The 17,693-nt window shown below is 44.0% G+C and overlaps 1 protein-coding gene across 2 annotated transcripts in view; it reads right to left on the minus strand.

The window, feature by feature from the left end:
• Positions 1-17,693, minus strand: part of MELTF (melanotransferrin) — a 122,421-nt gene that overhangs the window by 86,548 nt on the left and 18,180 nt on the right. The gene's annotated exons all lie outside the window — the stretch shown is intronic.

The raw sequence follows: 17,693 nt of genomic DNA on the forward strand, positions 1-17,693 counted from the left end.
CATGGCGCATGCCACTAGGGCTATTGATGTGACTTGGGCCTTTCGGCATCAGGCGTGAGTGTCTCTGGTGTGCAAAGGTACTACCTAGTTATATGTCCATACTTTTACCAAGTTTAACAGGGCTGATCTTTTCTCATCTTTGAATGCTTGTTTTGGCCGCAAGGTATTGAAGGCGACAGCTTGAGGTTTTTTGTTTCCCTCCAAGGGGTTCTTTTGTGGGTTACATATTTTGCTTCTGGTTTCCTATCTCTCAATTGTCCCTGATTTGGGACGTTCCTGTGGTCTAAATTGCCAAGCTATATTCATCAATGAACATATAAGGAAACTGCATTTTTTTCTAATCATTGCAAAATCCCTTTCTCTGAGTTTGTTAAAGGACACAGCTCCCTCTCCTCTGGTATTGCTTGCTATACTACTTTGTAATTACTGTTTTCCTAAATCAAATGGGGGTTATTGCACTGGTAAGAGCTGTTCTTTTGTTAATCTTTCTGCCTAAGGGTGGTGTTCTAACCCTACAGTCTAGATTGCCCGGCTGTGTCCCTCAACTCAGAAAAAAGGGATTTTACCATGAATGGAAAAAGATACGATTGTTTCACTAGTGGTCAATGGGAAAATGGTCCCTTACATTAATGTTAAGTGGAAAAGTGAGCTTAGGCCCCTTTCACACAGGCTGTCTGATCAGGTCTGCCTGTCAGTTTTTCAGACGGACCCTCCAGTCTCTTCTATTGGGCCGCGGATGTCAGCGGATACATGTCCACTGACACCCCCCACCATCCGATCCTGTCCACTAAAAACAGACGGATGGCAGTTCTAATGGCATCGGATGGAAATGGACAGGTGTTTCCATCCGATTGCTCCATAGAGGAAGGCAGGACGTGGCCGTGTCCGCTCTGCATAATGGAACAGACACGGACTTGTCATTCACCTGCTCAGCTGGGATCAGAGGAGAGATCCCCAGGTGAGCAAGCAGATTCTGCATAGTGGAGGCACTGATGTGAAAGAAGCCTAAGGCTTAGTTTACACCTGCCTTCCTGGTACAGGGCGCAGCTGATAGGCATTCAGAACACAATACTGCTGTCTCCTGAATGCCTGTTTTTTTGACAACCAAATAGGATTTTCCAACGGGAATACCATACCCCAACCGCGTGCTTAACGCTTGGCTCATAGCTTTGTTGCAGCACCATTCATTTTAATGGGTTGCATTCAGCAGTAATACTGCCCACCAACGTGACGGTATAATTTTTGCTGTGCATCGAAGCAAAGTGTCACAGGTATGGTCATTGTACCAGCCTATCTGGCTACCATTGAAGCATAAAGGGGCCTCAGTAAAAGTATGGCTCAACTGGTATACGCGGACACGGCCACTTCCTGTTATAAGGTGAAAATGCGGTGCCCTGTCTCCCAATTGTTCTTCTGTGTTGTCACCCTCTGCGTGTTTCAACACACATTATGCAGACGGGACTGCTGTTGTCTCTATCAAGAAATGCAGTCTGAAAAATGCTATGCTGACATCGCTGGTGGTGCATGTAGACAGGACGTGCTAATGTTCAACTTTGAGAGAAAATGTCCTAACATTTGATTTTGCTTCCATACAATGAATAAATACATTCCTATGCTTCTTGCAAAGTTGAGGTTTACATCAACTTAAAAAAAAACACTCATAAATAATTCAATTAGCTGATTTTATGAGTGCTGATGGAAAAGATAAAATACAACAGGGCTTGCAGTTTTTCTGTTAATATGCAAACCTTAGACAGTTATTAGACTATGCAGGAAGAAGACTAGCTATAGAGATACAATCTCTATGATCTACCTAGATCTGAAAAAAGCATACATAGCAAAATCTCTTTAATGTATTTAAGATGACAGATTTGGGGGATTGGATTGCAGCAGATTATATGTCAATAAACAGACAACACTCTATTGTCTAAGGAAAACAGATTTAACAAGCAACTCTTACTACACTACTGTAGGAGAAAGCAAAAGAAAGACAAATAAGGAAAGAAAGTAAAAGAAGGAAAGAAAGGAAAAGGAAAGAAAGAAAAAAGGTAAGAAAGACAAAAAAATAAGGAAAGAAAGAAGACAAAGAGCGAACAATAAGGAAAGAAAGAAAAAAAAGAAAGAAAGAAGGAGAGAAAGAAAATGTATTTATGATGACAGATTTGGGGGATTGGATTGCAGCAGAAGATTATGGGCTTGATGTATTAAAACTGTAGAGGGCAAAATCTGGTGCAGCTGTGCATTGTAGTCAATCAGCGTCTAACTTAAGCTTGTTCAATTAAGCGTTGACTAAAAAAAATAAATAAAAAAAAACCTGGAAGCTGATTGGTTTCTATGCAGAGCTGCACCAGAGTTCTCACTTCCCAGTTTTAGTAAATCATCCCCTATATGTCAATAAACAGACACCACTCTATTGTCTAAGGAAAACAGATTTATTTTGGTTCCACAAACAAGCAACTCTTAGGCCGCGTACACACGGGCGGACTGTTCGCCCAACTTTGTCCGCTGAACAGTGTTTGGGCGGACAGTCCGCTCGTGTGTGGGCTTTCAGCGGACAGTTTCAGCGGACAGTTTGACGAACAAGGTTTTACGGAATTTCCGAAAAACTGTCCGCTGAAACCTTGTTTCAGCGAACAGTCCGCTCGTGTGTAGGCTTGTTCGTCAAACTAAGTTCCGCGCATGCTCAGAAAGGATTTACACGCCGAAAGTTATAATGCAGTGTATAGGACGTCGTATTTTTCGTCCCGTCGTACGTGCCGTTCACGTCATCGCGCACGGTTTCAGCAAACTGTTCGTCCGTCGTGTGTGGCCATGTCCGTCCATGCTAATTTTGAGCGGACTGTTTGCCGAAACTGTTTGACGGACAAAGTTGGGCGAACAGTCCGCGCGTGTGTACGCGGCCTTACTACACTATTGTAGGAGAAAGAAAAACAAAAACAAAAACAAGGAAAGAAAAAAAAAAGAAAGAAAGAAAAAAGTAAGGGAAGAAAGAAGGAAAGAAAGTCTTAACAAATGTAGTTCAAAAATACTTTAAAATGTAATTTGCGTTTAACATTCTATGTTTTCCACACTGCTCCTTCAAATTTTCTCATCACTGCAGTCAAAAATAAACATTGATTTGACCCCACTAGCAATTATAAAATCATACAAAGTTTTTAAAAATTTTAAACAAAATTCTGCTAGTGTACGGCCAGCTTAACAATAGATGTGAGGTGAACTATTTACTTGTATTATATTACAAGTATATGTATATGTATTGTATGCTGCATCTTAAAATGATGTACACAAAGATAAAATAATTCCCAATTAAAAAAATAAATACATTTCACAATACAAAGAAGCCACCAATTTAAAAAGTCAACCATAACCAAGCACGTGTAAGTTAGACTTTGGACGGGAATTCCATTCAGTGTAACTGGAGTGAACAAGACATAGCAAGTGCTCATTCGAACAAAGTGCAAGCACACTGAAAGCTTCTCTCCCTGTACTAGAGGGCAAGATGACACAACTGATATGCAAAAGAAATATAATATTGACTTTTTTTTTTGGGGGGGGGGGTAAATAGTAGCTTAAGTGCTAAAAAATGTGTTTTAGCCAGCTGATGGATGCTATAGAAACAATATTAAACTACAGATGTTGGACACAATCTGAAAAGTGGTGGATAATGCAAAGTGGACGGTCACGTAATACACTGTATTGAAGTGGTACTAGCGAGAAAACTACTGGACATCAGCCAGTCTTATTTTAGGGGAATGCATAGTATAGTTTTTTTTAATGTAAATTAATTGCTGTGTCTTCTATAACAATATAATTTATGTTTTAAATATAAAAAAAGCAGGTGGTTGTTTTCATACAAAGCATGCCACCCACTGGTGACTGTTGGTAAATATGGAATATTAATGCACAAAATGTAAAATATGAAATATTTTTCTATGACGAAACGCGTAAGGGTCATCACGCACACCACGTGACCTCCGATTACCAGAGCGGGTGGGTGGTACACAGCTGGATCGCATGCTGCAGTTATAAACCAGGCTGTGGGGGAGCAGCGTGCATATCTGTAGCCATCAGTTAGTGCTGTTTTTCTGAAAGCACCTTACTATATGGACCCCGTTTTTTGTTATATATACATTTTACAAAAATATTTTTTTTAATATTGGGTTCTCAAGTGTATTTTTTAAATGTATCTTTTTTAAATAAAAAGTATTTTTGAGTACTGCACTATGGGAGGCAATTTTTTCACTTCCATGAGGAACATGATCAATTACATTCATTAATGCCTGAATATCTGAAGACTGCATGAAGGACTGCAGATGCTGACACCCTACACTGGTCTACACTGTGGACCTACATGCGCACTACCCCTGCAGGGGTTAAAGGAGAGTGGGGACCTAAGAGGGGGCGCACACAAGTCACCTGTGAAGTTTTTGTGAGCACTACAAGTCACCTGTGAAGTTTGTGAACATTTTAAGTAACCTGCAACAATTTATCAAAGCATGAACACTTAACTACATTGGAGTGGGAGCCTTCATATTTTAAGTGGAGCGATTATTGTGTAATTTCTGGTTTATGTTTGTTTTTTGGTGGAGAAAAACAATGTTTTTGCATTTTTTTGTTTTTTGGGATCATCACACACTTTTTTGTGGACTTTGTATTTTTTGGATAATATTTCAACAACACATATAGTTTTGTGGACACCTTTTATGTATACATATTTATTTTGATGTTTGGCATTTATGCACTATAGAGGTTCATCTCTAAGTGGTACTCTATATACAGTATATATCACAGCATTCTGGTCGTATTGTAGGCACCAGTATAGTCTTTTAGTATTATTCTCTTGGTTAGTACATGGATCCCCTGGGTGGGCTCAGTTTGTGGGCTGATAGCTTTATTCAAATAAGGATGGACCACTACACTCTTTCATACTCTTGGATTAGAGGTTTCACCCTCATTGTGTATTCACCACATTTTTGAATTGCTTCCAGCGACTGAAGAGCGATCTGGCAGATCACTCTTCAGTATACAGGTAGTGCCATTCATCCCCTTTTCTTTGGTTTATATTTACATACTTATATCTTTCCTTTGGGGGGTTTTATTGGGGAGGCAGCACCCTTTATAATTGTCTTAAGCGTGTCGCCTTTACATTTTTATCTATGAAACGGTAAATTACAATAGAATCTCTCCAAAGCATTTTAACTGGGCTATGTATTTAGGTGAATATACACCAGTCAGCCATAATTTAAAGTCCACCGACAAGTTAAGTGAATAACTGATTATCCCATTACAATGACATTTGAGAGTGGGCTGGCTATATTAGACAGCAAGTGAACATGTTGTGCCTGAAGCTGAAAGCAGAAGAAATAGGTAAGCATAAGGATTTGAGTGACTTTGACAAGGGCCAGATTGTAATGGCTAGAGTGGGTCAGAGCAACTCCAAAACAGCAGCTCTTGTGGGATGTTCCTGGTCTGCAGTGGTCAGGACCTAGCAAAAGTGGTCCAAGGAATGAAAACAAGTGAACCCCTGACAGGGTCATGGACTGCCAAGGCTCATTGAAGCACCTGGGGAGCAAAGCCTGGCCTGTGTAGTCCAACCAAAAACAAGAGCTGCTGTAGCTTCAATCACTGAAAAATGAATGCTGGTTCCAATATAAAGGTGTGAGAACCCACAGTGTATCCCAATTTGTTGCATATGAGGATGCGTAGTTACAGACAGGTCCAGGTTCCATTCTGACCCATGTCCACAGGCAAAGGTGTCTACAATGGGCATGTGAGTATCAGAACTAGACCACAGGAGCAATGGAAGACATTGGCCTGATCTGATGAATTCAAGAATAGTTTGAGGAACACAATGAGTTCAGAGTGTTGACTTGACCTCCAAATTCTCCAGATCTGAACCCAATTTAGCATCTGAGACATGCTGGAAAAACAAGTCAGACTCAACCTCGCAACTTATAAGGGCTTAAAGGATCTGCTACTGATGGCTTGGTGCCAGATATCACAGCATAGCTTCAGAGATCTAGTGGAGTCCATTGCTGGGTTATGGCTGATTGGTGTTCGTTTTACCTAGTGTGTAGAATGACCCTCAGTAGCACAAAACCATGTGAGGTGGCTGATGTCAAAATGTAACACCAATGTAGTAATCCCCATGCAGCAGAGAAACATATTCGTAATTCCTAACATCAATTAGATAGATAGATAGATAGATAGATAGATAGATAGATAGATAGATAGATAGATAGATAGATAGATAGATAGATAGATAGATAGATAGATAGATAGATAGAATTATCTCACTGACTTCAAACACCATTTACTGTCTCTCTGTATGAAAAGCTGTAAAGTAAAGTTGGATCTATTTTATAATACCTTTAAATGTTTAGTTAGAGATACAATTTTTAGTTAATAATTAGATATTGCTCACTTATCTTCTGGCTGTATCTGTTAATCATTGCTGATTTAGTTAAAAGAACAGCCAAAACTGCTGTAAATAGCCTCCTAGTGTAAATGGATATCAGACATGTTAAACTGTAAGTTAGTATTACTTTTCATTGACATGACTTTCTAAACTATCCATTTCCACTAGTATACAATACCGCAAACAGGCACAATATATAATGTAAAGTTTATGTAACTAAAAAAGTAAGTCCAGATGATTAACAGAGCTACTATTGTATGGCTACTGTTCAGCAAATTGAATCCTGTATTGACATCTGAAATGATAGGTCTAGTATATATAAACTCAATCGCTCATTTTTTATATAATCATTATCGTGTTAATGCAACTTTAAAAGTCATTTTTGATCTGAAGCATTTGTTTTATGCATTCCTTCATTTTTCAAGAGAAACATTTAGAAATCATACAATACAGGTTAGCAAAGAGGTCTAAGCCCTTGTACACACGGTCGGACATTCTGCCAACCAAATCCGTTGGATTTTGTCCGACGGATTTTGTCCGACGGATTGTGTCCGAAACTGTTGCATACACACGGTCGGACCAAGTTGTCGGAAAATCCGATCGTTAAGAATGTGATGACGTTATTTAGTTACGACGGGACTACGTTCACGCTAGTAGCCAATAGCTTTGGTGTAGGAATTTGATCTGAGCATGCGTGGCACTTTGTCCGATCAAAATTCTCTACATATGATCGGAGTATGTCCGATCGGACCAGTTTGTCGGAAAATATTTCCAACAAGTTGGAAAATTGGGTCCGACGGAAACAGTCCGATGCATACCACAATCAGTCGGATTATCCGACAAAACAGTCCGATAGGACACATTCCGTCGGAATCTCTGACCGTGTGTACAAGGGCTAAGGGCAACCAAACCATAGGATGTATTCAAAGTGAAAAGAAAATGTTAAATGAATACTCCATAAATATGCTGGGTGTGATAAATGTGACATTCAGTGAAGTCTAATCAATATATATAAATTACACTGTAGAATGAATGCAACATACAGGGCCTTGTAAAAGTATTCATCCCCCTTGGCATCTTTCATGTTTTGTTGCCTCACAACCTGGAATTAACATGGATTGTTTGAGGATTTGCATCATTTAATTTACAGAACATGCCCACAACTTTGAAGATTTTTTTTTATATTGTGAAGCAAACAAATAGGACAAAATAACATTAAAAGTCAATGTGCATAACTATTCACCCCCCTAAAGTCAATACTTTGTAGAGCCACCTTTTGCCGGTATCACAGCTCCAAGTCACTTTGGATAAGTCTCTATGAGCTTGCCACATTTTACCACTGGGACTTTTGCTCATGCCTCCTTGCAGGGATGGACTGGCCATCGGGACTACCGGGAGATTCCGGGTGGGCCGATGGCTCAGTGGGCCAGTTTCAGCGGCCTCCTATTGCCTTTGAGGTCCGCGGCGATCTACCCGTCAATTGCCGACAGCTGGTGCCTGATGGGTAGATCAAGATTTAGCCAATATGCAGAGTAGCGCAGGAAGCATCAGTCTGTAATAAGTTCTCTCTCTCATGTCACACAGCGCTGTTTGCTCCCCGGAGAAGAGAGGAGGAGCCGCCGGGAGCGAACATGAGCGTGACATGAGAGAGAGACCTTATTACAGACAGGCGCTTCCTGCGCTACTCTTGCATGCTGGCCAGGCTAATAAACAATCCCATAATGTGCCATATGCCCCATGATGTGCTGTTCCCTGATGTGCACTGTACAATGATATGTTGTGCTCTGGGCCGGTCTGGATGAAGTCCAGGGCCAATTTTTATCCCAGCCCAGCCCTGCCTCCTTGCAAAATTGCTCCAGCTCCTTCAAGTTGGATGGTTTGCATTTGTGAACAGCAATCTAAGTCTGACCACAGATTTTCTATTGGATTGAGGTCTGGGCTTTGATTAGGCCTTTCTAACACATTTACATGTTTCCCCTTAAACCACTCAAGTGTTGCTATAGCAGTGTGTTTGGGGTCATTGTCCTGCTGTCCTCTGTCCTAGCCTCAAATCACACACAGAGTGGTACAGGTTTTGCTCAAGAATATCCCTGTATTTAGCACCATCCATTTTTCCTTCAACTCTGACCAGTTTCCCAGTCCCAACTGCCAAAAAACATCCCAATAGCATGATGCTGCCACCACCATGTTTCAGTGTGGGGATGGTGTTCTTTGGGTGATATGTGTTGGGTTTGCGCCAGACATAACATTTTCTTTGATGGCCAAAAAGTAAAATTTTAGTCTCATCAGACCAGAGCACCTTCCTCCATACATTTTGGCCTGATTCACACCTATGCATTTTCAGTGCTTTATGCATTTTGCAAATTTGCACTACAGAACGTATTCCATAGGAAACCCTGGCAAATGGACTGTGGTGCAAATCTGCAAAAAGCACTAAAAATGCATAGGTGTGAACCCAGCCTTTGGGAGTCTCCCACATGCCTTTTCAAAAACTCAAAACGTGCCATTTTGTTTTTGCTGAAAGTAATGGCTTTCTTCTGGCCACTCTGCCATAAAGCCCAACTTTATGGAGCGTACGGCTTATTGTTGTCCTATGTACAGATACTCCAGTTTCTGCTGTGGAACACTGCAGCTCCTCCAGGGTTTCCTTAGGTCTCTGTGCTGCTTCTCTGATTAATCCCCTTCTTGCTCGGTCAGTGAGTTTTGGTGTGCGGCCATCTCTTGACAGGTTTGCTATTGTGCCATGTTCTTTCCATTTGGTTATGATAGATTTGATGGTGCTCCAAGGGATCATCAAAGATTTGGATATTATTTTATAACCTAAACCTGACTTGTACTTCTCAACATTGTCCCTTACTTGTAGAGTTCCCTGGTCTTCATGGCAGTGTTTGGTCTGGGGCCTTTCAAAAAGGTGTGTATGTGTAATGACAGATCATGTGACCCTTAGATTGCACACAGGTGGACATCTAATAGTTTCTTGAAACTATCAATGCCCCCTGCTGAGACCACCGCCTGTGGAAGGGAATTCCACATCCTTGTCGGTCTTACAGTAAAGAACCCTCTACGTAGTTTTAGGTTAAACTTCTTTTCTTCTAATTTTAATGAATGGCCACATGTCTTGTTAAACTTCCTTTTGCAAAAAAGTTTTATCCCTATTGCAGGGTCGCCAGTAGGGATGAGCTTCGTGTTCGATTCGAACATATGTTCGACTCTAACATCGGCTGTTCGGCGAATTCCGAACGTTATGGGCCGTTCGCGCCAAATTCGTGTGGCGCTCACGGCCCACAATGCACTGCGTCATCGCAGTGCATTGCTGGCTCATGATTGGCCAAGCATGCACTGTGATCCCGCATGCTTGGCCAATCACAGCGCCAGCAGCGAGGAGAGCCATGATTGGCCACAGGCAGGATGCCTGTGGCCAATCATAGCTCAGGCTGTGTAGTACACGCCCCACACTATATAAGGCCGCCAGCGCGGCGGCCTTGTGTAGTATGTTGGCGTCTGAAGCAGTTAGTGGGTGTTCTGTGTACCTTCAACACAGTATACAGCGATCGTTATCGGCCGATTTTCGATCTTGCTCTTCTGTAGTGGTTGTTGTCTGTGTGCTCTGACTGCAGTATACACCGCTATATTCACCTCACCTATATAGCTAGTAATCTATCTTTTATAATAGAGTTTGCAGTCAGTAGTGTTAGGAGCTTGTGCGTGCTGTCTGCATGCTCTGTACCCTGTACACACCGCTATATCCACCTACATAGCTCTTCTCTATTTGAGCCCATTTGCCATCTGCAGGAGTTATTGGAAGTTGTGTGTGCCTCCAGCACAGCACAGTATACATCTGTATATACCCCTTTATCTCTGGTGTTCTATAAAAAAGGCATCTGCAGGGCTTAGTGGGTGTTTTGTGCCTCCAGCACAATATACCCCTTTATCACTGGTGTTCTATAATAAAGGCATCTGCAGGAGTTAGTGGGTGTTGTGTGCCTCCAGCACAATATACACTACCCAACTGCTGTTTTACCCAACTCCCTTCAGGCCATTACCATGTCTGGAAGGCCAGCAAGGAGAGGCAGACAGGCGCGAGGCGATAAAAGACGGCAAGCAGGCTCTGTGTCTAGAGACAACAGTGCTGGTCGTGGACGCGGTGCATTGACATCAGCACGTGGCCATGGGACACGCTTATCCTTCTTTTCGGCAGCTGGACATGCCAATGACTTGGTAGAGTGGATGACCAAGCCCTCTTCATCCTCCTCATCCTCTCTCACCCAGTTTCAGGGTACTAGCAAAGCAGCTGCCAACGCATCGTCTTCCCTCGTCTCAATGTCATCATCAGTGACTCCTTCCCTAGACCGACCACGTCCTCCTGAGGAGTCTCCTGAACTCTTTGAGCACAGTGTTGGGTACATGCTCCAGGAGGATGCCCAGTGTTTTGTAACCTCTGATGATGACACTCAGCTAGAGGAAGGCAGTAGCGTGAATGCAGAGAGAGGGGATGCTCAAGAAGGACAGCAATCTGGCAGTCATGTTCCACAAGCTGCAGCATATTGCCAGGTTTGCTACAGCGATGAAGAGGGAGGGGATGATGAGGGCACTGACTCCACGTGGGTGCCTGGTAGGAGAGAGGAGGAGGAGGCGGCACATGTCCAACGAGGCAGGATGCCCTCTGCAGAGCTCCGCCTGTGCAGGGCGCTGCCTCTGCGCGTTATTCTAAAAGTTCTTTGGTGTGGGCCTTTTTTGAGACGAGTGCATCAGATCGCACCGCTGCTATTTGCAACATATGTCTCAAGCGTATCTCGCGTGGCCAAAACATGAGCCGCTTGGGCATCACATTCTTGACAGAACATATGTTGACCTGCCATGCAGCTCGTTAGCAAGCGTACCTCAAAGACCCACACCAAAGAACAAAGCGGACCTCTCCTTGCTCCTCATCAGCTGGCATCTCCAACCCCACTAGACCTTCAGTCCTCTCTGAAACCTGCTCTGAGAGGAATGAAGGTGTAGACTTTGGTGTGTCACAGCCAAGTGCTTCCGGGCACTCTGCTAGCGGTACACCCACGTCCGATTATAGCAGGCAAATTTCCCTACCCCAGCTGCTGGACCGGCGAAAAGTTCACTCCCAGCCATCCACATGCCCAGCGGTTGAATGCTAGCTTGGCTAAATTGCTAGCACTTCAACTGCTGCCTTTTCAGTTGGTAGACTCGGCCCCCTTCCGTGAGTTTGTACAATGTGCGGTTCCTCAGTGGCAGGTCCCCAAACGCCACTTTTTCTCACGGAAGGCGATTCCGGCTCTCTACCGGCATGTGGAAGGCAATGTCCTTGCCTCGCTGGACAGGGCGGTCAGCGGTAAGGTGCATATTACCGCTGACTCATGGTCCAGCAGGCATGGACAGGGACGTTACCGGTCTTTCACGGCCCATTGGGTCACTCTTCTGGCAGCTGGGAAGGATGCAGGACAAGGTGCAGTAGTGTTGGAGGTTGTTCCGCCACCACGCCTCCAAAATGCTACTACTGGTTGTGACACCTCTCTCCTCCACCCCCTCCTCTTCTTCTTCCTCCATGGCCTCTTCCAGTGCTCTGTCCTCAGAACCAGCGGTGCTCCGTAGGCATTCCAGGGGCTACGCAAGTACGCAGGCAAAACAATGCCATTCCGTGCTTGCGCTGGTTTGTTTGGGGGACAGGAGCCACACTGGGGCGGATGTTTTGTCAGCTCTGCAGGGGCAGATCGAGAGGTGGTTGACACCATGCCAGGTTAAGCCAGGAATGGTGGTTTGCGACAATGGCACCAACCTCCTCTCCGCCCTCCGACAGGGACAACTGACCCATGTGCCCTGTGTAGCTCACGTTCTTAACCTGGTGGTGCAGCGGTTCTTGGGCAGGTACCCCAGCTCACAGGATGTCCTGAAGCAGGCCAGGAAAGTCTGTGTGCATTTCCGCCGATCATTTAATGCCTATGCTCGGCTGGCTGAGCTCCAAAAGGAGTTGAACCTGCCCAAGAACCGCCTTATATGTGACATGCCCACCAGGTGGAACTCAACGTTGGCCATGCTGCAGCGGCTGCACACGCAGCAGAGGGCCATCAATGAGTACCCGTACGACTACTGCACCAGGACAGGGTCAGGGGAGCTCGGTTTTTTCTCACCACGCCAGTGGGGCATGATCAGGGATGCATGCACTGTCCTGTCACCGTTTGAGGAGGCCACAAGGATGGTGAGCAGTGACAGTGCATGCATCAGTGACACTGTACCTCTTGGAGCATACGCTGCATGGAATAATGGACAGGGCACTTGAGGCAGAACAGAGGCAGGAAGAGGAGGACTTCCTTGCCTCTCAAGGCCCCCTTTATCCAGACAGTGTTCCTGCTGTGCCACCCATCACACAGGAAGAGGATGAGGAGGAGGAAGAGGAGGAGGAGGATGATTGTGTCAGCATGGAGGTGGAGGCTGGCACTCAGCATCAGCAGCAGCAGCAGTCTTGTAGGGATGATTTACAGTCCCAAGAAACATGTGGACTTGTACGTGGCTGGGAGGAGGTAGCTGCGGATCATGTTGTCCTTAGTGACCCAGAGGACTCCGGACCGAATGCCTCAGCTAACCTACGCTGCATGGCCTCCCTGATCCTGCAAAGCCTGCGGAAGGATCCTCGTATTCTTCGGATCAAGGAGAGGGACCATTACTGGCTGGCCACTCTCCTTGATCCACGGTACAAGGGTAAGGTTGCCGACCTTATCTTGCCATCGCAGAGGGAGCAGAGGATGAGACATCTCCAGGAGGCCTTGCAGAAAGGTCTGTGCAACGCGTTCCCAGAGACTGGGAGGTTACAAACTCCTGGTCCTGGACAACGTGTTGCTGAGGCATCGGTCAGAAGGAGCGGTGGAGAAGGTGGCCGTCTGACTGATGCTTTCAGACAATTTTTTAGTCGGCAGCCCCAAGGTATGATCGGTTCCAGCAACCATCGCCAGCGTCTGATTTACATGGTGCAGGAATACCTAGGGGCAAGGTCAGACTTGGACACCTTTCCCACCGAAAATCCTCTGTCTTACTGGGTCTTGAGGATGGATCACTGGCCAGAGCTTGCACAGTATACAATTGAGCTACTGGCCTGTCCTGCATCCAGCGTTCTTTCGGAACGCACCTTCAGTGCTGCTGGTTGCTTTGTTACCGATCACAGGGTGCGCCTGTCCACCGAATCAGTTGATCGACTGACCTTCATGAAGATGAATCAGTCTTGGATCACCCACATCTACCAAGCACCTGAAGCTGATGTAACCGAATAATTTTTTTTTAAATATCACATCCCTTCAAGACTGCCTATGCTGATGCTGAGTGACTGTCCTGTTATGTTGATTGTCTATCCTCTTCCTCCTCCGCTGATATGTAGGAAGAACATTTCTGGCTCTGGGTGATGCCATCAGCCCAATTTTTCTGCCCCTGTTTAACAGGGGCGTTTAATTACAATTTTTGATGCAATGCTTTGCAGCAGGGCTAATTCCTGCAATAAAACTAGAGTATATGGGAGAGGTTGCAGTGTGGTGGCACCAGCACCAGTGCCTAAGGCCCAATTTTTTTTTTCTTGATATAATCGTTCACAGCAGGGTGCTCCAGCGCCCACCAAGAGTCACTTTGAGGGCTTACAATGTTGTGGCAAAACCAACACCTCGTTCCGCCATTTCTGTAGAGCATATAGGGCAGGCCCCTACTTTCAAACATCCAACTTACAAACATCTTCTACTTGCAAACGGAAGGAGACAACAGCAAGTGAGATGAAAAAAGATGGACGACAAAACAAATTATACAGGGGTGATAACCCTTTCCTATGTTTTCCAAAAAGCTTAAAAATAGTTTTTTTGACTGGAGCTACACTTTAAAAATGTACCAGTTGAAAATTACAAACAGATTCAACTGTCTGTTTGCACCGCCTGTATACTGCTGTTCTGAGTATATAGGGCCTTGGGGCCACACGCATTTCCTTTTTTTAATATGGGTACTGGGTTCCCCTTAATATGCGTACAAGACCCAAAGGGGGCTGGTAATGGGAAGGGAGGGCTACCCATTCCATTTTTCTCAATGATTTTCAACCATATTGCAGGAACCAGCTATAACATTAAAACCGCAAGCAGTTTTAAATGGTGTTATTTCCGTTTAATGTCATTTTGTGCAGGGACTGTTCTAAACACGGGAAACACGTGGCACTTCACAGGCATACTACAGACACCCCCCAGGCACCATATTTAAAGGAATATTTCACTTTTTTTTCACTTTAATCGTCATTAAAATCAGTGCTCCCGCCAAAACGGCCATTTTTAAAAACATTTTAGGCATTGACCCTTGTCCCCTGGGGCAGGAGCCAGGTCCCCAAACCCTTTTTAGGACAGTATCTTGCATATTAGCCGTTAAAATTAGCACTTTTAATTTCGAACGTTCGAGTCCCATAGACTTCAATGGGGTTCTAAAGTTCGTACGAATTTGGGGTCCGTTCGAAAGTTCTGGTGCGAACCGAACCGGGGGGGTGTTCGGCTCATCCCTAGTCGCCAGTATGGTATTTGTATATTGAAATCATATCCCCTCTCAAGCGTCTCTTCTCCAGAGAGAATAAGTCCAGTGCTCGCAACCTTTCCTCATAACTAATATCCTCCAGACACTTTATTATCTTTGTTGCCCTTCTTTGTACTTGCTCCATTTCCAGTACATCCTTCCTGAGGACTGGTGCCCAGAACTGGACAGCATGCACCAGGTGCGGCCGGACCAGAGTCTTGTAGAGTGGGAGAATTATTGTTTTATCTCTGGAGTTGATCCCCTTTTTAATGCATGCCAATATTCTGTTTGCTTTGTTAGCAGCAGCTTGGCATTGCATGCCATTGCTGAGCCTATCATCTACTAGGACCCCCAGGTCCTTTTCCATCCTAGGTTATCCCCCCAGTGTAAGGATTGCATTCATATTTTTGCCACCCAAATGCATTATTTAAATTTTTCTACATTGAAACTCATTTGCCATGTAGTTGCCCACCCCATTAATTTGTTCAGATCTTTTTGCAAGGTTTCCACATCCTGCGGAGAAGTTATTGCCCTGCTTAGCTTAATATCATTTGCAAAAACAGAGATTGAACTGTTTACCCCATCCTCCAGGTTGTTTATGAACAAATTAAATAGGATTGGTCCCAGCACAGAACCCAAGGGGACCCCACTACCCACCCCTGACAATTCCGAGTACTCCCCATTTATCACCACCCTCTGAACTAGCCCTTGTAGCCAGTTTTCAATCCATGTACTCACCCTATGGTCCATGCCAACAGATCTTATTTTGTACAGTAAACGTTTATGGGGAACTGTGTCAAATGCTTTTGCAAAATCCAGATACACCACATCTACGGGCCTTTCTTTATCTATCTGGCAACTCCTAGAAGATTAGTAGATTGGTTTGGCAAGAATGATTCTTCATGAATCCATGCCGATTACTGCTGATACTGTTCTAATTACTAAAATATTGAAGATAGTCCCTTATCATCCCCTCCAAGAGTTTATTGATGTTAGGCGAACTGGTCTAATTCCCAGGGATGTATTTTAGGACCTTTTTAAATATTGGTGCTATGTTGGCTTTTCTACAATCAGCTGGTACCATTCCAGTCAGTAAAAATTAGGAACAATGGTCTGGCAATTACCTGACTGAGTTCCCCAAGTACTCAAGCCATCTGGTCCCGGTGATTTATTAATGTTAAGTTTCCCAAGTCTAATTCTGTCCTCTGTTAACTATGGAAGTGCTTCCTGTGATGTGTCAGAGGATAAACACTGCAGTTTTGGTTACTGAAGCCCCCCAATTCCCTCGTGAAGACTGAGAAGAAGAATAAATTCAATACCTTTGCCATCTCCCCATCCTTTGTAACCAGATGTCCTTCCTCATTCTTTATAGGGCGAATATGGTCTGTCCTCCCATTTTTACATACTTAGAGAATTTCTTGCAATTTTCTTTTTGCTCTCCTCCTCTATGTGTCTTTCATGTTCTATCTTAGCTGTGACTATTGTGTTCTGATCTATCAGATATAATTCAGATTTAAAAAAATTGAACTAAAGGCTGTAACAAAATAGGTAAAAGCCAAGGGGGGTAAAAAGCCAATACTTTTGCAAGGCACGGTAGTTATTGTACCTTAGACACATTTATGGTAGACATGTGCATTCGTTTTCATCTGAATGCATTTTCGTCATCGTTTTAACAAACGATAGCGAAAGTGCAGAATCCGAAAAACGAAAGATCCGACATAAACAAATGCTTTATTTTTGTTTTCACTGCAACAACAGTTCATTATAGCTAGGAGATTCGACATGACGCTGACAATAACAATCTGTGCCTAACCTTAACTCTATTAGTCCAAGATTATTCTACATAGAGAGAAAAGATTCGACATAGAGAGAAAAGATCGCTCTTGGAATTGGGTGGGGGGAGTAAAATAAAAATAACGATGATGATGAATGTTATTGGCCGATTGTAACCAAAGAGGAGGAGCAGTAAAATGGCTACAACTAAGTACACACGTACAGCTAACTTACTTTCACTTACGATCAGGGCCGTCTTTAAGGCAGGGCAAAAGGGGCAGCTGCCCTGGGCCCTGTCTTTGTTGAGGGGCCCAAAGCAGCTGCCTCATACTTGCCAACTATCCCAGTTTAAATTCCCTTGTCCCTTGAAGTTTTAGTCCTGTGCTGTGTCCTGGTATCTCAGTGTGAAGTGCTGGTACTAATGCTGCCCAGCTCTGCCCTATTATTGTGTACAGATGACTCACTTGCAGACCCTGTGTTTACATGTAAATAACCGGCATTCATATGTAAATAGTGGCAGTATTACTAAGTAAATAGCTGTGGCCGGCGGCATTCATATGTAAATAAAGGCAGCATTCATATGTAGATCATGCTACCCTGCAGTGAGGAGATGATGTTCTGTAACCTCTAGCAACCAATCTGAGAGCAGTATTGACGTACAGTAATCTCTAGCAACCAATTAACAACCAGAAATCGTTTTCTGCAACCTCTAGCAACTCATCAGTGAGACGTAATGTGTGCTGTGTCCTCTAGCAACCAGTCAGTAAGCAGTAATGATATACTGTAACCTCTGGCAACCAATCGCAATTGCTGCCTGATCTGATACAGTAAACTGATTTTAAGTCTATCTTCTATGTATATTATGTCTCAGAGCAGGTGGAGAGTGAAATTGCATGGAGGGGGGGGGGGTCCAAGAAATTTTTTGCCCAGGGTCCAATCAATATTAACCACTACAATACAGGGCACTTTC

This window comes from Lithobates pipiens, unplaced genomic scaffold (genome assembly GCF_037356315.1).
Source record: "Lithobates pipiens isolate NorthernLeopardFrog02 unplaced genomic scaffold, aLitPip1_a1.2 Scaffold_18, whole genome shotgun sequence".
Lineage (NCBI taxonomy): Eukaryota > Metazoa > Chordata > Amphibia > Anura > Ranidae > Lithobates > Lithobates pipiens.